The sequence below is a fragment of the Canis lupus genome, chromosome 24, assembly GCF_011100685.1.
Source record: "Canis lupus familiaris isolate Mischka breed German Shepherd chromosome 24, alternate assembly UU_Cfam_GSD_1.0, whole genome shotgun sequence".
Classification (NCBI taxonomy): domain Eukaryota; kingdom Metazoa; phylum Chordata; class Mammalia; order Carnivora; family Canidae; genus Canis; species Canis lupus.
In genome coordinates, this window is record NC_049245.1 from 35,790,204 (window position 1) to 35,812,721 (window position 22,518).

General features: G+C 47.3%; 1 long non-coding RNA gene across 7 annotated transcripts; it reads left to right on the plus strand.

The window, feature by feature from the left end:
- Positions 1 to 956: 956 nt before the first annotated feature.
- On the plus strand, positions 957 to 22,089 carry LOC102156604. Of its 7 annotated transcripts, XR_005377941.1 has the most exons (8): positions 957 to 1,149; positions 2,831 to 2,866; positions 3,986 to 4,095; positions 16,407 to 16,837; positions 17,286 to 17,324; positions 18,003 to 18,155; positions 21,141 to 21,303; positions 21,937 to 22,086. It is a non-coding gene; the product is annotated as an uncharacterized LOC102156604 (long non-coding RNA). The 7 variants fall into 7 exon arrangements; XR_005377940.1 differs by having other exon boundaries at positions 18,003 to 21,303; positions 21,937 to 22,089; XR_005377944.1 differs by having other exon boundaries at positions 16,407 to 16,534; positions 18,003 to 21,303; positions 21,937 to 22,089.
- Positions 22,090 to 22,518: the final 429 nt, after the last annotated feature.

Genomic DNA, 22,518 nt, shown 5'->3' on the forward strand with positions numbered 1-22,518 from the left:
TCTCCACAGGACAGCTCTCTCTAGGCCCATCTCACCTCTTCCCTGCCAGTAGAGTGACCTTCCTCCCCAGTGTGGAGGGTCATACAGGGACCAGACTCTGTGTGCGACCACAGTGTGCTTAGAAAAGGAGGGCCGTGGCTCTCCCCTCTGTCCACCCAATCCTGCCCACCGACCTACCCTCCTCCTGCAGGAGGTCCACATGCTGCCAGGCCTCGCCCAGAGGCCCATGGTTGGTAGCTTCCAGACTACCTCATGCTTTCCCACCGCCCCATCTCCTTGACCAGCACTCTCTCTGTGTGATCCAGCGCACACACTCCTGGTGTCTGCGGTTGACAGTTTTCCAGACTGTCCACCCTGTGTGTTCCACTTCCAGCCACAGTGACAGGTCCGACACCGACATCTGCTCAAGTTGGTCCAATGGAAACACACTGGGGATGTCAGCTGGATGGAGAGCGGAAGAGAGGCCCTCCTTCCTCTGGGGTTTCCTGAGAGTGATGCAAGTCTGGAGCATATAGGGAGTTCGAATGGGAAGCCAGCCCAGGTAAAAGGACTACCGGCTAAGATGTGTTGGGTTAAAAGTGACAAACAAATCCACAAAAAAAAAGAATTTATATTAGTTTAATAGAGCTCAGCTCAATCCCCGTACTCTGAGAACTTTGTCAGAATTCTTGCCCCAACTCTCAGCTCGCCTTGCCTCTGCATCAGTTTCTCTATCAAGCCTGACATTTTCTAGAGCGTCAGGGATGGCCTCCCCATCTCGGCCCCTCCAGCCAGACCCTGATGCCAAAGTCCTGGGACTGACTTCATCTGGACCAACCTGGGTCACGTGTGCAACTCTGAACCCATCCTGTAGTCAGGGGAAGGGGCTGCTCTGATTGGTCGGACCTTGATCATGTGATAACTGGGGCTGCCAAGGACCCTGCCCCCCTCTGCCCCCCTGAGCCTTTGAACAGTAGGTTGCCTAGCAACCGGGTGCGGGCTCTTTTCCTGCACCCAGGCCTGGGAAAGCCACACCAGGGTCCTGAATGTTGCATTACAGGGATCCTCAGTACTTGCATCTCAGCTGGCTGTGGCTCCTTGGAGCAGAGGACGGCAAGATATCCTTGATTTAAATCCTGCCAGTGACACTTGCTCACTAAGAGACCTTAGGTAAATGACTCCGTGTCTGTCCCCCCTTGGGTAAAATGGAAATAATAATAGCACTTGTCTCAGAGGGTTGTGTGAGGATCGAATCAGGTAATTTGTCATGGGGACTTAGAAGAATAACTCCCTCATAGTTGGAGCTCGGTAAAGAGTTATTATTAACTGGTGTGAGGAGGAGGTGCCCCTTACTACATCTAGTCAGGACCGCCTCCCCACTTTCCCCTTCATTCCCTCCCCTTCCCTCTCTCCTAGGGACCCTGTCCACCCTTCCATTTAGCCTGTGTACCCCTCAATCCCCTCCTTCTCCCTCTCTCCTGTGGCCCCCCTCCACCCCTCCATCCCTCCCACCCTGTGATCCCCTCTATTCTCCTCCCCCTCCCCTGTGACCTCCTCTACCCCCCTCCATCTCTCCTCCCCCATCACTCTCTACTCCTCCCTCATCTCCCCTCATCACCCCTTGCTTCCCCATTTCCCTCCCCCACCCCCATCACCCCTTCCATCTTCCAGGTAACAAGAAGGAGCAGATTTCTACTGTGGTTTTCAGGCGCCTGTCACCTACTCACAAAAAGCTCCTTAATGCCTCCTTCGTGGCATCCAGAGTCCAGGTCAGGCTCCCACACTGGTCTACAAGTTCCTCCAGAATCCAGCCCTGCCCATCTCACTTGGGCAACATTGGGCCTTTTATATTTCCAAACATGCCACGCAGAGCTCATCCAACCTCAGGGCCCTTCCTCCTTGCTGCTCCCTCTGCCTGAAGAGTCTCCCTCAGATACCATCATAACTGGCTCCTAGGTTCATATAGGCCCCTTCCCATAGCCACCCCCTCGGAAGGGCCTCTTCTGAGCATCCGATCCAAGGTGGACCACCTCCCTCATTCCCTTTCTGGGCTCGTCAGCCTGTCACTCGAGTCTCTGTGTCTCCTCTCATTATCGAAAATGTTCTTAGTCCCTGTTTGTGTTTTTATTGCCAGTAAGGGGACATTTGGGGCTTGGAGGGCAAAGTCCAGACAAGGCAACTCGAGAAGGAAAGAAGCCGAGGCTTAGGGCCCTTGTTACGGGATGATCGGAGGCTGCTTTCAGAGGGAGAGCTTTGCAGGGCCCCGATGAGCCAGCTGATGGGGTCCGCAGATCCCAGGAGCCGTCTCTGCTTGCTGGCAGCTTTGCTGGTTCATCATGGAGGCTGGATCTGCTCTCCTGCACCTTCATGGTAAACAGGACAAAGCTGGACCCTTCTCCTGGAAAGCAGGAGGCCGCCACCTGGTGCATAATTCACCTGCAGTCAGCAGCCCCAAATGCTGCGCTGGCAAAAAGCAAACAGCCTGCAGAACTGTTTCTTATTTTTAATCTACTCAAAACCAGGGCCTTAAAGCGCTTACTTTTCCATCCTACTAATTTGGGAGGCAATTAGCTGTTGGGTGTTCTTGCCCGCCAGCGCCCGCTCTGCGTGTCTGCTGCTTCAGTGTGTTCATTTCTGCCCAAATAGGCCAGCTGTGAAGAGCTCTGTTAATCTGCTCTTGAACTACAATTTTTAACAAGACTCTTAAATGATAGAGGCATTTGTGCATAAATAGCACATGGTAAGACTCCCCTTGGGACACTAACCTGATTTATTAAAAATTCTGTAACTACCAAGCTTTATATATCAACATCATTAACACAAAAATATATGATCTAATCTCCTCCCGCAGCCCGGCCCTGATGCAGACAGACAGCTCGGATGAAAGGTAAGAACCTGAAAGACACGCCATGAAGGGCAAAAGAAGCCAGTTTTAAATATTTTAAGTGAAGCCCGGCCAGCCAACCAAAATTTGTTTTCTCCGATGTTAGCCTGGGAACATGTGGAGGAAAACAGACACAATTTCTTTCCATGACCAAACGTTCCCACCGTGCTGGGCTCGGGGTGGGGTCACCCTGGCACCTTTCTCTGTCGTTCTCATGGGCAGAAGAGGATCCCCTCCCACCCCCGTGATGGGATTTAAAATTCAGTGCCCAAACCGCCCCGCCTGCCAGATGCTCGGCGTGTCCCGAGTGGCACCCATCACACGGCCCCCTCATGTTTGTCGCTGGGACCACCTCCCTGCACCACCTGTGCTACTATTTAATGGGTTTATCTAAATGGACTCACTCATTCAAATTTTAGCCTCAAACCAAGCAATATTGTCTATGAAATCATAGATTTGATGTGCTAGTTATAAATGCTCTTCTTTAAAACTTTAAAAAACAAATAATGAAATAAATTATGCTTGCCAGCATGGAGCACCTGGATGGCTCAGTCGGTTGAGCCTCTGACCCTTGATTTCCACTCAGGTCATGATCTCAGGGTGGAGGATAGATCAATCACCACCACTCCCATCCCCTCCAGTCCCCCCGCCCCACACTCATCCAGGAGTCTGCTTGCAATTCTCTCTCCTTCTCTCCCTGCCCCTGGCACCCTGATACCTGTGCTATAAATAAATAAATAAATAAATAAATAAATAAATAAATAAATCCTTTAAAAAAAAATAATGCTTGCCAGCATACCATGCTCTCCTGGTGTGATGGGCAGTGCACCTGGCGTATGCTGAGTTGACTCCATATACCAAGGTTCAGAGCACACCATGTGGACTAGGACGTGGAGGGTGTCTGTTACTTTGAAAATTCAAAGACGAAGGCTCAGTTTTCCAAGCACAGACACTCAGGTCCAGGAGAGGAGTGTCAGGTGGGAGCAGATGACACACAGTGCCCCCCTCCGGCCACATTCCTCCAGCGCCTCCCCTCTGAGAAGACACAAGAGCCAGACCTCAGAAGGATGACTAAGGAGGTGATGTCTTGATGTGTTTGCTTTGTTCTGTTTCTGATGATAGGTTAATCATCTCTGTGTCCCGGAGCCTTTATCAGAGGGAGGGAGAGACACATGCTCGAGACTGAACCGCCAGGCCCACCCTCAGCTTTGGACTGACTGCTCTGCTACCAGGTAATTTCCTCTCCAGCAAATTCCTTACTTTTTCTCATCTGCAGGTATATATGGCATGTCTTTATAGTTACAGGATTTCTTCTAACTGTAAAATTCTGGGACAATTCCAGCATATTCTAAGCCACCAAACCCAGGATGGTGAGGAGGTTAGAGCACGGGCTCTCAGGGTGGAGGTCCTGGCCTTGGGTCCTGACCTTGCTACTCTCTGTGTGACCTTGGGCAAAGGATCCAATGGCTCAGTTTCCCCATCTGCGATACAGGAAGAATCACATGGTTACCACTTTGGAAGTTGTTCTATTGATTCAGAAAATATATGTAAAGCCTACATGTCAACAGTGCCAGGCGTATGTTAAGCACTTAATCCATGGTCTTGTTTTAGCATTTTTAATGTTGCAGCTCGCAAGTAGAGCATAATCCAGCAATCACAGGCTAAATGTTTTCTACAAACCAGTTTGTTTGGGGTTCATCCTTCCCCCAAAGTATTAGAATACACACACACACACACACACACACATTTAAATTAACTATCACTTGTTTTTTAATTGAAGGATTGTGCATCAGAGCAAACCTCCAGCTGTGCTGAAAAGGTTGGAAGACCTGTCTCTTCTGTCCCTCTTTCTGCATGGAGACAGGGGGAGTATGCAGCGAGGGCTGCCCTGGATGGGACGTTGTCACTAGTGCCCCTCAGGCCCTTCTCTGCCAGTTCTCTAGTCCACGTGACCCCAGCTTGGCCCCTAAAGATGCTGAGTTCACAACTTCAGCCCCAGCTCAATGATCCTGTGAATAGAGCACTCTGCTGTGACCCAAGGGACATTCCAGATGAGACCCATGGGTGTTTGTCGGGGGAGAGAAGCTGCAGGTCTGGGGTGGTTTCAGAACTGGGGCAGGGCCATCAGTGCAGCCCAGGGATGGGAAAGCACCTGCGTCCTGCTCCGCCCTCCAAACACCAGCGTGGGCCCACCAGGCTGGAATTCCTATGGCAACCCTTGTCTGGCCTTCATCTGATCCTGGAATGTCCCTGGAATGTCCACAGTGTCACCAGATCAGATTGTGAGTCCACCTGCCCCATCAATCCGACTGCCCCGTCCCCAGCAGGGGAGGCGAGAGGAAGATCTGGGGATGAGCCGCAGAAGTGGAGGCCACATCTGGGCAGAAGGACTCCATTGTTTCCCGAACAATGACATTTGATTCCTCTCCTGGTGCTGGAATGTGCTCGCTGCAGTCAGCTGGCAATGACTAGTCACCCTGGGTGCCCGGGACCTGCTGCTCAGACCACTTTTCCTCCCGATGGAGCAGAGGGGGAGCCACTCCTGGCTCTCGGATGTTACAAAATAAAATCAAATGCTATTGCTGGTTTTAGCTACAAGAAGCCAAGGCTCAAAATTGGTTCCTAAACCCGGTATCAATTAAGCAGATGTCGAAGAGGCAGTGTTGGAATTTCATTAATGAACCTTGAATGGAAAAATCAGAAAAATTATGCAGTAATGTTTTCCCTCTGCCTTCTGCTGGTTCTGGCTGCAGAAGCTTCAGAGAGAACACTGGGATGCGATCGTTCTGAGTGGAGGGTAGATGGCAGAGGGCCTGGGAAAGGGCAGGTCGCGGGCATCACAACGGCCCTGGGCAACCGTTGGGCATTTCTGTTTTCTCTCTGAGAAGCTCTGCCCACAAGTTGTCCTTTCCTGATTGTGTCACTTGTGACTTAATAAGGCTCTGTCTTCAGCAGCAGGATTTTTATCTAATGAGGTGTAGCCTACAAGGCGTGTTTCCAAGTTCGGGGTGTCAGCCCCACAAGAGCCAGTGGACCAGAAACTGCTGCTGGACCGTGTCTGCAGAGCAGCTTAATGTCCACCCTCCCTCCTGCCCCCCCATCTGTTCCTCCTCCCCTGGTCTCCCCATCTCTAACAGGCACCACCATCTGCCCAGCTGCTCAGCCAAAACCTAGGCTTCTCCCCCACTCCCCTGCCACCACTCGTAATCCATCAACAAGCCCTGCAGACCTTCAAACCAGACCTGATCCACCCACGCCCAGACTCCGCGGCACCCCTGTCCTGCCCTTGCCACCACCATCTCCCCCGTGGACCAGGAGTCTCCCTCATTCTTATCTGGCCCTCAGGTCCCTTTATAACCGCAGCCAGAGTGAGCCTTTGAAAACACCAAGCAGATGTTAACTCATCTTGGAACGAGTCAGTAGCTTTCTCTTCTTACAATCAAATCCAAATGCTCTTTCATGGCCTCCTGGGCCCTGCTTGACCTGTCTCCATGCCAGTCCACCCTGGTCTCTCACCTGTCCTCCCCTGCCCCGCGGCATGAATGAGGGAGCAGCAATTGGCCTGGCCTGGGTCACAAACTTAGTATGCGGTCCTTCAGTGTGACATTTAAGAAAATCCTCAAAGGCAAAAAAAAAAAAAAATGTTTTTTGCCTTTACATTAGTTTTGGGGTCATCCTTAAGATCAGCAATCTAAGGGGATCTCTGAGAGGCACCTTATTTCTGCCTGGTGTGGACACTCAGGAAAGTAAGTCATGGAGAAGCAATGCCCGAAATCCTAGGGTTTGGGGACTGTCTACTTAGCTCCAGACAAAAGAGCCACTACTTTGCTGACCCATGGACGTGTGGCCCCAGCATTAGAAGCCCATGACTCACCCTGGAGAAATGTTTTCCCTTTCCTAGTCTCCTTCCTGCTAAGCCATCAAGTAGAAAGTCTCCAGGAGGTACGACTTTATCTTAAACACCTCTCTTCTCACTCTCATTGAATTAAGACGTATCAGCCATCATAGGAAGCAATAACTTGCTAAAGATTAATATGTTTTCACTGTACTTGGTTTTACAACAAACTTCTACTTATTTTTGTGAATATTGGTTTCCTGCTCACAGGACATAAATTTTATTTTAAAACAAAATTAAGCCTAAAAATAAAAAGTCCAATTCAGACAAGTCTCAATAGCAGAGATGGCACTGGGTTATTGCAAAACCGGTGCAATTGCAGGCGGCTGGCTGTTCGTGGAGAACTCTGAGCTACATCGGATGCTCTGCAAGGCAAGGGCTATGAATTATTACCTGAGTGTCCCCAGGCCTGGCCAACTACTAGCCCTGGGGATTTGTCCAGATTGAATAAAGTCAGTACCACCTGTCCACAGATATCTCTGGAAAAGGCCACTATTGCCACAGCCGCTCTTCCAAAGGACACGATGCAAACAAGGGCTGGACCTTCCTGTGTGTGTCTCTCTCTCTGCAGAGAAAGGAAGACTCTACCTATTGAAGGCACCACCCCTATGCCTCCCTCATCATTAGGAAGCAGGATGATTCCCTTTCCTTGCTGTGTCCCATGCCAGCTATCCCAACCAGCCCCAAGGAAAGGGGCACAGCTGTTCACCCACCCTGGGACTGGAAGGAAGCCTGGGATGATCTCAGTCAAGAAGCCTCTGGCCCTGAGAACCATCAAAACTGCCACACAGCTGAACAGAAAACAGCAGATGGCACATTTTCCCCCGACCCCCACCTCTGCATGCAGGCTGTACCCAGCTGTGAGAAAATGTGTTGTTGAACTTTGGGGGGAAGAGCATCATTGACCTGGATCTGTTTCCAGGCTCAGACGTCCCATCCTCTTGCCCATTGCCCCTGTCTCAGAAGGAGCTTGGCCACCTTCAGAGCCTGGTTCAGCAGCTAGAAAGGAAGTCCTGGCTCTTTGTAATAGGAAAGGCTTTGAGGCACTGATCTAAGAGGGTGGGCTGTAGGGTGGGGGCTGACAGATGCCACAGATGGGAGGGACTTTCAGACACATCCTCTCCCTGAATTCATCTTCAGAAACCCTCGGAGTGCAGAGATCTGTGTGTGCAGACATTGCCAGCAACGCTATTTATAACAGTTGAAAAATAACCTTTCAAATTGGAACCACTCAATATCCTCTACCAGACTGGTTGAACAGTGCAGTGGTTAAGAACATGTGTTCAAATCTTGGCTCTGCTACTCCAATATATCCATAAAATATGCACTTATAAATTAATATGTATATATACCTGCTATGTATAAATACACACACACACATACACACACACACACACACACAGATACCTTTTCAACCTTCCATGATTTTCCTTGCTCTGCGACCCCATCACACCCAATGCTCCCTTTTTTACTCCAGTATATTCTGCTGGTTTCCATTGAGTCACGGACATAAGATCATAATCCAAGCCTGATATTTAGCTTATTTGAAGCACCGATTGTACAGCAGACATTTGTTGATCCCAAGAGAAAAGTTCTGGTGTTCAGTCACCAACCTAAGTGATTCAGGTAAAAATTCTAAGAGATGTCCCTGCTCCTTTTCTGGGCCTCAACCTCCCAAGCCCACGCTGGGTCCTGCAATTTCTCAATGCCACCGGGCTCTGGCCAGCCCCCATCACCTCTCACCTGATTATCACACTGCCATCCTCCACCATCTTCCTGCTTCCCCCCTCACCCTCCACCATTCTTTCTCCACCTGAACACGAAGGGATCTTGCTGGGATTTGAGGCAAGCTGTATCCTCCTCTGTTTAAAACCCCCTAACTCGTGTCTCTCTCTTGGAATAAAGCCTGGCACCTCAGCACAGCCCATGGGCCCCCACATTATGGCATTGCCACCCTCTCTAAGCACAAATCCACTTAGCAAAGTTCTGCCTGGACACAAAAGTCCACCACAGTATCCATGGTCTGGCAGGTGGCTCCAGGTGGCTTATTCTAAACACAACCGTGTTCTTATGTATCAAATTGTCAGTGCAAGTCTGGGGCTCTGATTGCTTCCTGACTGCATATTCTTTTTGAAAACTGCCTTAAAAAATCTATATGCGTGATCATTAATACATATTGTCACATGAGGAGTACCTTGGTTTCATACTAATCATCTATTCTTGGCAGCTAAAAGACTGATTCATGCTTTTAAATAATGAATTCAAAAAGGCTACAGATTTGCAGTTGTATTATCACCACAATTTAAGAGTTGATTGCAAAATCTCACCTAGAAAATCTTAAAAATTTCTGCTAGCAACAATATTCCAAACTCTGTTGTCCTTGACAGTGGACAGGCTAAAGACCCAACCCTCAGCTTATCGATGGCTAGCACTTCTTGCCATGCCCAGAGAGCCTCCAGGATCTGTCTCCTACCTTTCCCTCCAGTCTCATGATCTACCTGCCTTCCCCAGCCTCAGTCAGTTCCAGCCATACCTGCCCTCCTAGTTCTCCTTCAGGATATTTGCACATGCAAAGAGAGTCCCTCTGAAACCTGCCTTTCAGGTGGTGATGTGACAAAAAACATAGAACTTCTTTTTAGGTTTTTTAGGGTTTGTTTTTTTTTTTTTTTTTTTTTAAGTAGGCTTCATGCTGGGTGTGGAGCCCAGCGTGGGGCTCGAATTCATGACCCCGAGATCAAGACCTGAGCTGAGATCTAAAGTCGGATGCTTAATCAAGCCTGAGCCACCCTTTAGCAGAGAGAAAGCAGTTGTGGAAAGTTGGCAAAGTAGGAGCTAGGGGGCTGATCTCTTGTTTCTTTCAGGATGCAGGAGTAGCATTTTGTTGTTTTATTTCTTTTTCTCCTTGCCTTTACATTCATGGGTCTAAAGGAAAAGAATCATGTGGATATTTACACAAAGGCAGGCCCAACACCAGCACTCAGATAACGATTTGTATAATGTCTCCTGGCATGAACAATGAGTTTCTTTGAACAGTTGAAGCTATAGCAGAGCAAAAATTTAACTTTGCTAAAGTCAAAAGAAAAATATTTGCAATTTGCTTGGTCAATAGACTGGCAGAAAAGCCTTTTGAGATCACTTCTGCAGGTAGAATTTCTCCCCTGGGCCCAGAAGGATGTGCTAGTGGCAGCCTAAGACCCAAGTCAGAAAACCAGCCTGTCTCTGAACCATCCAACCAATTCAACAGACAAATCAGCCCCAGAGAAAGAAAAGCTAAAAGCCCAAACTGGGGGTGGGTGGGTGGTGGGTGGATATTTTTGCTCGTCCTTTTCTCTGTCTGCTCTGTGCATTAGGAGAGTCCCACATCTACAGCCAGGTCATCTGGGCTCCCTTCCCTGTGGCTTTCTGTGTTTGTTCCATAGTAGGAGGCAGAACAAATTATATAAGAGGAGAACGGGGTCAGCAGGTCCCCCTCCCTTGAGGGTTCATGATGTGACAGTGGCCATGATTCTCTCCCAGTGTCCTCAGCTCCTCACCAGCAGCCCTGCCTTAGAGGTATAGCTCTCCCTGGGCTCCCCCGCCCCAGGCCTGGAGCTGGTAAGGGCCCCTCTCAGTTTCTAGTCCCCATGATCCTAGAAAAGTCCCCACTCCCCACTATGCCTCACAGTCCTGATCTATATACTGGGCACAATAATGGCACCTTCCTTGTTGGGTTATTGTAATGATTAAATGAGTGAATGCATAGGAGGTGCCTAGAACAATGTCTGGTATGTAATAAACCTTCAATAAGGGTTGGCTATTGCTCTTATTCTTTTACTACTGCCATTCCTGTGTTAAGTGCTCTATGTGGTATCTTACTAGAGCCTATGAAGTATACTCTTTACTCAAACTGGTAAAGTGATGACACTCATATATTGTGGTAAATTATGTGTATACCAAAAACAATCACTAAAAAAAAACCTATACAAGGAGATATACTTAAAAACACCACAGATAGGGGCACCTGGGTGACTCAGTGGTTGAGCATCTGCCTTTGTCTCAGGATGTGATCCTGGGGTCCTGATGTTGAGCCCCACATCAGGTTCCCTGCATGGACCTGCTTCTCCCTCTGCCTGTGTCTCTGCCTCTCTCTGTGTGTCTCTCGTGGGAGAATAAATAAAATCTTTAAAAAACAAACAAACAAAAATCAAACAAACAAAAAAAAAAAACCTCCAACACCATAGATAAATCAAAATGGAATGTTAAAAATTGTTCAAATAACCTACAGAAAGCCAAGACAAAACAAAACACCAGAAAGAACAAACAAAAATAAAATGACAGACTTAAACCCTAACATACCATTAATTACATTAAATGCAGATGGTCTAAATACACCAAGGGAAACACAGAATTTGGCAGACTGAATTTAAGAACATGTCCAATTACATGCTGTCTACAAGAAACTCATTTCTGCACAGGCAGATAGAAACCAGTATCAGAAGAAAGCTCTCGGAATTTGAGAAAGGAAAAACAAATACTGGATTGGGCAAAATTAGGTGTGTGTTTAAAAGACTGTTCTTCACTTCATGAGCTTCTTAAACTGTATAGGATGGCGGAAGCAAACATAATTGCATCGTGTGATGGGATGCTTGAGGTGTGAAGGGTAACACTTCAGGGAATCAGTTGCATTTTTTAAAAGATTTATTTATTTGAAGGGGGGTGTTCAGGGGGAGAAAATCTCAAGCAGACTCCCTGCTGAGCACAGAGCCGGACTCGGGGCTCGATCTCATGACCCTAAGATCACGAACTCAGTTGAACTCAGGAGTTGCACACTTAACCAACTGACCCACCCAGGCCCCCCTGGCCAATTGCCCTTGACAAGTGGGAAGGATCAAGGACCTTAAATATCAGGAAGACTTCAATACTTTCCTCTAAGTGTTAAAACATGGTAGCAGTCGTGTTGATCAGTTATATGCATACCGAACACTAAATTACCACTGAGAAAAAGATATAAAACAATGTGCTCTAAAATGTTATAAGTAATCACAACAGAATTACAAAAAGGACTCAGAAACCACAGGAGGGGAAGAGAAACAGAGGGAGTAAATTGAGAATAATAATAAAATTGCAGTCTTTAGCCCTAACTGATCAATAATTATTTTAAAATGCCAATGGTCTAAATAGACTAATTAAAAGAGAGAGACTGGCAGGTTGGATTGAAAAAAACAACCCAATTATATGTTGTCTGTAAGAAACTCACTTCACTCACTCACTCACTTCAAACATAATGACACAGGTGAGCCGCAGGTAAAAGAATGGATGAGGGCAGCCCGGGTGGTTCAGCAGGTTTAGCGCTGCCTTCGGTCCAGGACCTGATTCTAGAGACCGGGGATCGAGTCCCACGTCAGGCTCCCTGCATGGAGCCTGCTTCTCCCTCTGCCTGTGTCTCTGCCTCTGTGTGTGTGTGTCTCTCATGAATAAATAAATAAAATCTTTAAAAAAAAATAAAAGAAAAGAATGGATGAAATTGTGTCGTGCAAACATTAACTTAATAAAAGCAGGAGGGGATGTATTGATATCAGATTAAGTATACTTGATTGCAAAGAAAATGACTAGGGACAACGAGGGCCATTGTGTAATCATAGAAGGACCATTCTCCCAAGAAGATATAGCGAACCTAAACATGTGCGCACCAAACAACAGAGCCTCAAATCACAGGAGGCAGAAACTGATGGAGCTGAAAGAAGAAACAGATAAATCCACAATTATAGGTGGAGACTTCAGCGCCTAACTTATCAGGATTTGACACCTTCTATCAGTAATTGACACACCTGGAAGCCTGATCTTGCAGCCAGGAATCAGTTAAGGATACAGTTAAACTGAACATCACCATAAATCAACCGGATCTAACTGACATTTATGGACTACTTCATCATCAACAACAGAATACACATCCTTCCCCAGCTCATAATGGAACATTTGCCAAGAGAGACCATATCCTGGTTCATAAAGCAAACGCTAACAAGTGGAAAATAATTCAGATCACGAAGAGGATGTTCTTTCACCATAATGAAATCAAACTAAAAATCAGTAACAGAAAGACAGCAGGAAACTCTTCAAACACATGAATATTACACAGCACACCTCTATGTAACCCACGAGTCAAAGAGGAAATCTCAAAGGACATTTTAAAAATACATAGAATTGAATGAAAATGAAAATAAAACATATCAACACATGTGAGATGCAGCTGAAGTCATGCCGGAGAGGAATTTAGAGTGCTAAAATGCTCACGCTGGGGGAAAAAAGGTGAGATATCAAATCAGTAATCTCAGCTTCTACCTATGAAACTAGATAAAGAAGAGCAAAGTAAATCCAAAGTGAGCAGAAGGAGGGACCAAATGAAGATAAAAGCAGGAATCAGTGAAATTGAAAACAGACAGAATAGAAAAAAATCAATGAAACAAAGAACAGTTTCTTTGAAAAAGATCAATAAAATCGACAAGATTCTAGCAAGACTGACAAAGATAAAAAGAGAGAAAAAAAATCAAATCACCATGCCCTGAATAAAACACTACAGATCATATAGCCAGTAAAAGCATAATAAAGGACTGCTGTGAATGACTTTACACTCGTAGATTCCATATATTAGAAAAAAACAGACCAATTCTTCAAAAACCAAAAACTACCAAACTCAATCAAGATGAAGTAGACAACATGAACAGTCCTGAACTATGTAAGAAATTACATTTGTCATTTGAAAGCTCCTGAAGAAGCTCCCGAAGAAGTCGCCAGACGCAGAATTTTCCACTGGAGAATTTTATCCAACACTTAAAATATTTAAAACATCCAACATTTAAAAAAAATTAACAGCAACTTTATACAATCTCTTCTAGAAAACAGATAAAGGAACTCTTCCAAGCAGAGGCTTTGTTCTTTGCTTCTTGGGTTTTTCATTTTTCTATTACACACTTGTTAACTTTTAAAAAAATAAATTTAATTTTAAAAACCTAAAAAAAATGATCAGCTTCATGAAATGATACTGATACCAAAGTCCGACAAAAACAGTACAAAAATAGGAAACTGCAGACCTCTTTTGTGAATTTAGACACAAGAATTTTCCAATTTATTAGCAAACTGAATCCAATAACGTATAAGGGAATTATATAACGTGACCCAGTGGGATTTAACTCCAGATATGCAAGACTGGTTCAATATTAAAAAATCCATCAATATAATCCACCATATCAACAGGCTAAGAAAGAAAAAGAAAATCATTTTAACGGATGCAGAAAAAAGTATCCATTCATGAAAAAATGCTCAGCAAACTAGGAACAGAGGGTAACTTTCTTTGTCTCACAGAGAACATCTACAAAAAAGCTACAGCTAACAATGTACTTAATGGTGAAAGACTGAATGTTTTGTCTCTAAGACCAGGAAGAAGGCAAGAATGTCCATTTTCACCACTTTTATATACCTTAATACTGGAACTTCTAGACAGTGCCATAAAATAAAGAGAAAGAAAGAGAAAGAAAGAAAGAAAGAAAGAAAGAAAGAAAGAAGAAAGAAAGAAAGAAAGAAAGAAAGAAAGAAAGAAGAAAGAAGAAGAAAGAAAGAAAGAAAAGAAAACAGAAGAAATGAAAATGTCTGTATTTGAAAATAACACGATTGCTTACAGAGAAAATCCCAAAGAACCTACCCCCAGAAGCTCCTAGAACTAGTGAGTTCAGCAAGGTTGCAGGATGCAAGATCAAAACACAAAAGCCAATCGATCGCATTTCCTTATACCTAACAATGAACAAATGGGAACTGAAATTTAAATTGCAATGCCACTTATAATTGCTCCAAATACAATGAAGTACTTAGATGCAAAAATTAACAAAACATGTACAAGATCTATATGCTGAAAACGACAAAATGCTAATGAAAGAAATTCAAGAGCTAAATAGAAAGACCTTGTTGGTGGATTGGAAAACTCAACAGAGCAAAATGTCAGTTCTCTCCCAACTGATCTTCATGTTAAAATTTTTTTTTAAAGATTTATTTATTTTATTTATTTATGAGAGAGAGAGAGAGAGAGAGAGGCAGAGACACAGGAGGAGGGAGAAGCAGGCTCCATGCCGGCCCGACGTGGGACTCGATCCCAGGACTCCAGGACCGCGCCGTGGGCCAAAGGCAGGCGCTAAACCACTGAGTCACCCAGGGATCCCCTGATCTTCACGTTAAACACATCTTGAGTTAAAATCCCAAGGTCTCCGTAGGCACAGACAAGCCACTGCCGATGCCGCCAGGGGAGGGAAGCTCCCACCTGGCTTCCTCCTGGTAGGGGCCAGAGTAGCTCTCTGCCATGGGGGAAGTGTCGGAAGACCGTGGGCCTCGTTCACCTTCTACTGCTGGATGCAGACTTGGGGGGGATACCTGGTCTAAGTTACCCTCTGCTCTTGGGTGGAGGGTCACGAGATGCCAGGCTGGCTGGTGCTCCCAGGGTGAGCTGAAGGGCCTGCAGGCTGCAGGTGAGTATGGGGTTTGGAGTGGGTCAACCCCCACCCCACTGGGGGTGCTGCCGCTGACAGAATTAACCCACCCCTGCCACTCGGTGGGTCTCCACCCGGCCTTCCATTTCCTATTCCATTGATTGGATTGTTTTGTTTCTGTCTATGCCTTTGGTGGCTTTGGGTCGCAGGCCTCTGCAGAGCCCCACGAAGGACACACGTGAAGTAAAGGAAAACTCTGGTAACTCACACGAGGTTCTGTTATTCCAGTCCTGAGGTTGCTAGCTGGTTCCTCTTCTTTCTGAGTCTTTTAGGATTGTAGGATTATAGCGTTGTTTGCACAGGATTGTCGAATTTAAGATACAAATTATTTCCAGGGTATTCTGTTGGATTTAGAGGGGGAGAGGAGGGGAAAATGACTCTACACCATCTTGTCCCAGAACTGCAGGACAGTTTCTTTTAAAACTAAAAGTGGAGTTGCCACAGCCCCAACCATCACATCCTTGAGCATTTATCCAGATGGTATTCACATGAACAATTTGTACCTGAAATTTCACAGCAACTTGATTTATAACAGCCTCAAACTACCCAAAAGTCCTTCAGCGGGTGAGTGGTTTAGACGTAGGATATCCACACCACAGAATATGCCAACAATATGAAGGAGAAGCTATTGAGAAACACAACTTGGATGAACCTCAAGGGAATTTTACAGTGAAAAAAAAAAAAGTCAGTCTCGAAATGCTGCAGGTTGTATTTACACAGCATTGTTGAAATAAAAGAATTATAGAGATGGCAATCCGTTAGGGGTTGCCAGGGGTTAGGGGTGGGTGGGTGTAGCTACACTGGGTAGCACAAGGGTCCTTCTGGCAACCGAGCACTTCCATACCTTGAGTGTGGTAGTGGTTGCACAAAGCCACACGCGTGATAAAATTGCATGGAACCACAGACACGCACGTACACACACAAATGAGTGTGTACATAACCGGTGAAGTCTGAATAAACCCTGTGGATTGTATCAATATCAATTTCCTGATTCAAGATGTTACCCTCAGGGGAGGCTCACAGAAGCCCCTTAAGCAATTCTCTGCCCGCTGCCCGTGAATCTAAAGTATTTCAAAGTAAAAAGTTGCTAAAAACAAACAAAATTATGAATTTCTAACTAATAATATTTCCTTGAAAGTCCTCTCTCTCTCTCCAGGTCACTGTAAAGGCCTATTAGCACCAGCCTGAAACCATCTAACCGTCTGAGGTTCTACAAGAGCTAGCAGAGGGTGGAAAAACATAACTTCTCAGCTGCCTCATTCACCGGTATTTAATGTGGTCGCTCAACTACCCCAACTAATGGAGAGGATCCTCTAGGGGCTTCGTTTATCAGTATCCCTGCCCCACCCTCTGGGAATCATTGTGGGGTGCTTGGCACTTCAAACAGATACAAAGGAACCACCGCAAAGTGGGGATTCCTGATGCCTTCAAACATAAGCCATTTTCATTTTGTCGAATGATGAGATGCTATGGAGGTAATTTTCCCAAATGCTCTACAATTGGCAACCAAACCAGCCACCGGGAATCCTCTGTGGTGGCTTCGCACCTCCGCACCACCCAGATCGCTGGGTAAGCGTTCCATGTGCCTCACACCCGGGTAGATGCACAAACACACGTTTATGTGCACACACAGGACACAGAGACACTGTCCTCCAGACTAGGCATTTTACAGTTAACTCGTGGATCTGCTATTATGTTTAAGGAAAAGTCCTGAATTCAAATAAAACATGTCCATGTGTGTATGTATATATGTATATGCCCGTGGGTGTATATACACACCCTTACCCACTCACTCCTCGGCATTGGCAGTTATGCCAACACTGTGTATTTTTGTATGTGAGCTTGGCCCCAAGAAGCCAGATCCTTCATGTGCAAATAAATGTGCAATGAGCCTGGTATCAGCCAAGCCTGCCAGGGGTGCCCAGCCAAGCCTGCCAGGGGTGCCCTTCGAGATGCTTAGTAGAACCCTAAGTCACACCCCCAGACAGGCTGTTTTGAGGAGTGTTCTTTCCTCCAGGATTAGGACAAGCAAAGCTGGGAGAACCTGTCTGACAAGGTGAGTGGTCTCTGTCCTCCCCACCCCCTTTACACAGGTAGGAATGGCTTTCATTTAATTAAAGCCCTCCAGTGGTTCCGTGATGGGTAGCGGAGATGCAGTAAGAAACCCCCTTCACTATTAACCACGAGATGAGAGTGACTCTTGGTGCTCTGGGGAGAGACGCTGGTGTCCTCCAGGGAAAGCCCATCCTACCAGCTTCTCTGTCCCCAGAGCACCCGCTTAAGAGCAGCATCTCCTTTACTGCCCCAAAGGAAGGGAGGGTGGCACTGAGGGGCAGAGGCTGGGGTGGGTGGAGGGGGCCGGGGTGGACACCCGGGCATGCACAGATGTGCAAATACCCAGATTCAAGCGTAAGCTGAATGTAATTACTTGGTTAATTAAATATTGACTTTTAACTCAAAAAGTCATTAAAACAAGCTGCAGAAAAGACTGTCCAGAGCATAGAGGGGGCAGGGAAAGAATCAGAACTTTCAGGAAGGGAAAGAGGTAGAAGGGGATTGTCAGCAGGAAAGACTGCACTTGTCCTACTCTGCACAGGTGCCTACTGTGTGCGGGGCAGGCGGGGGGGGCTTCAGTCTCCAGGCGGGTTGGACAGAGGCCACTGTCCAAAACTAGGATATTCAGGGAGGGATCTCCTTACATTCTTCCACCCTAAGATCCCATTGCTTTTCCCAGCTGTCCTCCAAGTGGACCAAGAGTTTCTGGTATATAGGAACTGGACACTGTTCATATGAGTTTTCCCGAATCACAATGCAACATCCGGCAAGGGGAGGCGCTCCAGAAATGCTTACAGAAGGAACACATGAGCTCTTGTTCAAGCATTGACACGTGAGCATGGATTTGTACGTAGGTGCCTTTGTGCACGTGTGTGTGCAAGCACATGTGCGTGTCCTCACTATAGGCAGACGCTATGGATCCGGTTTCAGGTGAGGACTTCATTCACCAGCTCAGAGGCTCCCAGAGTCAAAGCTCTGCAAAGCGCCCTCTGGCCACATCTCACTCCCCTAATTCACAACAAACTCCCTGGTCCTCTGGGTCTGAGGCCTCAGCCTGACTTTTCCAGCTCCCTTCCAGGCAGGAGGGGGCTCAGTGTGTGCCTGGGAGATGAGGGGGGACTCAGGGGCTCAGATGTCTCCCAGCCTGGGAAGTCGCTCAGCCACTGTGCAGGGCCCGGGTGGGGTCCCCAGTGTGATTCTCGGGACCCTCCGGCCTCCTCACAGTCCAGCCCCGGCCCGTCTCTAACCCCATGGCCCGGGACAGCCTCTCCTCTCCTGTCCCTCGCCACCCTGATGGCACCCCTCTCTGTGAGCGTCCTGGCTGGATAATCGGGCTTTTCAGGCTCCTCCTGCCAGTCCTGACTACCCCCCCCTCGCTGGTCTAACCTCGCGGGGACCTTTCTGTTGACACCCACACGCCTCATTTCATCCTTCCGGGAGTTCCTTGGCGGCCCTCTGCGCACAAGGCCTGGCCGGCTCTACCCCCCTCGCAAAGCCAGAATGCTGCTTTATTTCCGGAACTCCTATACAACAATTAAAAAAAGAAGAATCATTCCTGCTGTGTTTATCTCCATCAAGAGCTGAAATATAACCTGAACCATTTTTATCTGAGCACTTTCTGGCTGAGTTTGGGTTGAAGCTGAGGGGATTTATGAGATTGTAAAAGTCATGCTTTCAGCAAGTCGAACAAATCAGTGTGTGAAGGAGAAACCATTGAAAGTGGGGAAAATGACTGCGGCTTGGCCTGGGCTTGGAAGATCCAGAAAAGAAGGCACAGAGCCGGAGCAAGGGGACTTTAAGAGTCACAGCGTCGGGCCAAAACTTGCAAAAGACAGCACAGTAAAAAAAAATAAAAATAAAAATAAAATAAAATAAAAAAAAAAAAAAAAAAAGACAGCACAGTCACTCTCAGGGGTTAGGGGCCAAACACCTCACCTCTGGAGCAGGAAAAGCGATGCACGTGTTCTCGAATAGAAATTCCAGCAGCATCCAGAACCCTGCACTCTCGCGGCTAGCTCCGCCTGAACTTTCTTAGACACAAGCCATCTTGTATGTAGGATTGTAATTGCATTAGGGGGAATAAAAAGGTTTGTACGTCTTGAGAAGTTATGATACTGAAACATAGCACCATAAACCCCCATTAAGTCAGAAGAAAGATAATTGCGTTTCCTGCAGCCTCCCTGGGCTGGCTCGCTGACACGGAGATAGATTCACCCCGGCGAAGCAGGGGCTCATCTCTGTAGCTCGGTACCCATTTCCCCTCTTAATTACACGTAACTGCGGAAGTCTAATTTATCCGGGCGCCCGGAGCCCAACAGAGCATCCCCGCGGAGGGAGGGTGACGCTGGGAAGCAGGAGATTGCAAACCGCGAGCTGTTTTATGTGTGACCTCCCACGGCGGCGGTGGCGACACTAAATTCTCACTCTTAGGATCTCAGGGCCATGACCAGTTAGGACACTGCTCTGAGAACACAGATAAAGGTGGCAATTTGTCTGTCTGCTTTATGGTCCATCAGTAATTCTCTTTTGGGGGAGCGATGGAGGCAGATTGAACACGCAGCTCTCAGCTTGTGATGGAACAGGTGCCCCCAAGGAGCATTTGTGCGCACGGGGTCGTGCGTCACCCTATGCACTGCCCTGGGCAGCCCCGCTGCAAATCTCTGTGGGCCCTCGCTGGGGGACCGTGTTCTAAAGGTTTGAGAAGCGGGTCCACTTGACAATAAGTGCGATTCAACTTAGGTCTCTCTGTGACCGCGGAGCTTGTTTGACGATCACCTTTCAGAAAACTCACTTGCGAGCTCATTAACGTGGCTGCTGATTTAATTAAAGAACAGAGCAGCCCCGAAGCTGGGGCTCTAACCAACCCGGCTCTGTGTCCCTGGCCGGCGACTCCTTTGCCGACCTCCCCGGGCCTCAGCGTCCTCATCTCAAGAACGGGAATGGTATCAAGGCTATTGCGCGGCTGTCATGTGCATTAAGTGAAGTTGACGTGAGTGCAGATGTACCGCAGAGGCCAGTTCTGATTCTCCGATGTCGCTTCAGAGCAGGAAGACGGATCTCCCCCGTGGGGACACATTGAAAGGGAAGCCACGTGTAAGATCTTTCAGAGGATGCTTTGATTTGGGGTTCTCAGAACTCAAAGCTGCCTTGGAGATCTCTGATGAGACTCCCGCTCATGGATTCATTCGTCTGACAGATATTACTAAGTTAAGCACCAAGTCATAAACAAACACAGGGACTGTAAATAGGACATGGCCTCTGCCTCGAGGCTAGTGCTGAAGCAGGTATAACAAGTGAGCACGGCCGAGTTGGTGTCGGACTGCTGGCTGCTTACCTCTCCTTTGCTGATAGAAATGGGATCTGTTTGGGAAGCAAAGCGTCCAACTCAAGGGGACAGATCAACCCTGCCAATCATGACAATCCCACGAGTGGGCATTTAACCACTTCTGGCCAATGAGCTGGGAGGGCCCCTCGGCTGGGGGCTTCTGGGAAATGTTTTTCTCCCAGAAAACTAGAGGGCCCCCTTCTGGTTTCTATTCAGAGCCACAGCTGGAAAGAACATAACCCCGAAGCTTGCAAAGGACAGAAGCCAGAGTAGCAGCAAGTGCATGACTTTTCTAGATCCCAACAGGGCAGTTAACAGTCTCAAAGCCTAAGGAGAGAGAGGCGCCTGCAGGGAGAGAGGACTGTCTTACCTGGGCTGGATGTAGCCAGAACTAGCAGGAAGCGTTCAGCTGGGGCAGTGGTTCTAACCAGGGGGTGATTTTGTCCCCCAGGGGGCATCTGGCCTTGTCTGAGAACATTATTGTCACAACAGGACTGGAAGAGCTACTGTCACGTAGGGGGTGGAGGCCAGGGAGGCTGCTAAACATCCCACGATGCACTAGACAGCTCCCACAGCAGACGGTGAGCCAGCTTGGATTGCCACTAGTGTCAAGGTCGAGAAAAGTTGAAATGAACCACCATTGCCTCTCGGCCAGGTAACAGTATTAGGGCCCTAACTGGTCCCCTGGGCTTCTACAGCCTCTTCTCCATACAGCAGCCAGAAGTGAATGATAACCCGATCATACCATTGCTCTACTTGAAACCCTCCAATGGTGCTCATCTCCAGGCTTCATGTGTCTACACAAACCCTGGAGTTGGCTCCCCCTCGCTCTCCAATCCAGCCTTACTGGTCTCACTGCAAGAACATTCCCACCCCAGGGCCTTTGCACTTGCTTCCTCTGCCCAGGATGTTCTTTTCCCTCCCAAGTCTTATCACCACATTTCATCCCTGTCTCTGTTCAAGTGTCTCATCTTCAGAGAGGAGATACAAAATCCCCAAATCCCAACCTCAGCACCAGTAAAACTCACTGGAATGTTTTAAGCAGAGATGTAAAAATATTTAAGTAATGGTTTTTAAAAAGACTGGCCTCTGTAAGGCAAAGATGCAAGAGTGGAAGCAGGAAGAGCAGTTAGGAGGCCATGGGCATAGACAGTGGCTTGGACTGGGATGGTAGGGCTGGAGGTCATACGCAGAGGTAGAACCTGGACATCTTTAAATGATTTCTTTAAAAAACATAAACAGAATTTTCTGATGAAGTAAAAGATTTTTCTCAATTCCCCTCCCACAGACAATAGAAGATGTGGCCTTGGAGGACTTTGATCTGCCCTCCCAGACTCCTCATAGCCTCTGAATAAACCACCCCCGAATACAAGTAAAAGCTAAGCAAAATCTGTGTGCCTTAGCAGCCTCACCGTCCCGACCAGCCCCTCAGCTCACTGCACCGAGACATAGACACACACATAGTAATGGATAAAAACTCGATTTACCAATAATCAAAAGATAAGGTAAAAGTAAGGACACTTAGAACCATGAAGCTGGAATTTGAAATAACAACACAGAGAGGCTGTCTTCCGAGTAGGAAGAGTGAACACGCTCAGAAGCCGGAGATTGGGAGGGTTTGGGGGGCAAAGTCACTTCGCTGGCATCCTGGGCCGTGCACGCAGACTGTAAGAAGTTCACGGGCAAGCCTCTGCATCCTCCTTCTGCTCATCCTGAGATCAAACCAGGCAGCCTTCGGCTCTGGCTTTGATTAGCTATGTGTGGCTCGGCTGGCTGGGACTCATGCAATAGAGATGAATGGAAAATGAGGCTCTTAATTATTTTCCAAAGACACACAGCCTGGCTTCATCCCAGGATGAGTTTCAGGCCC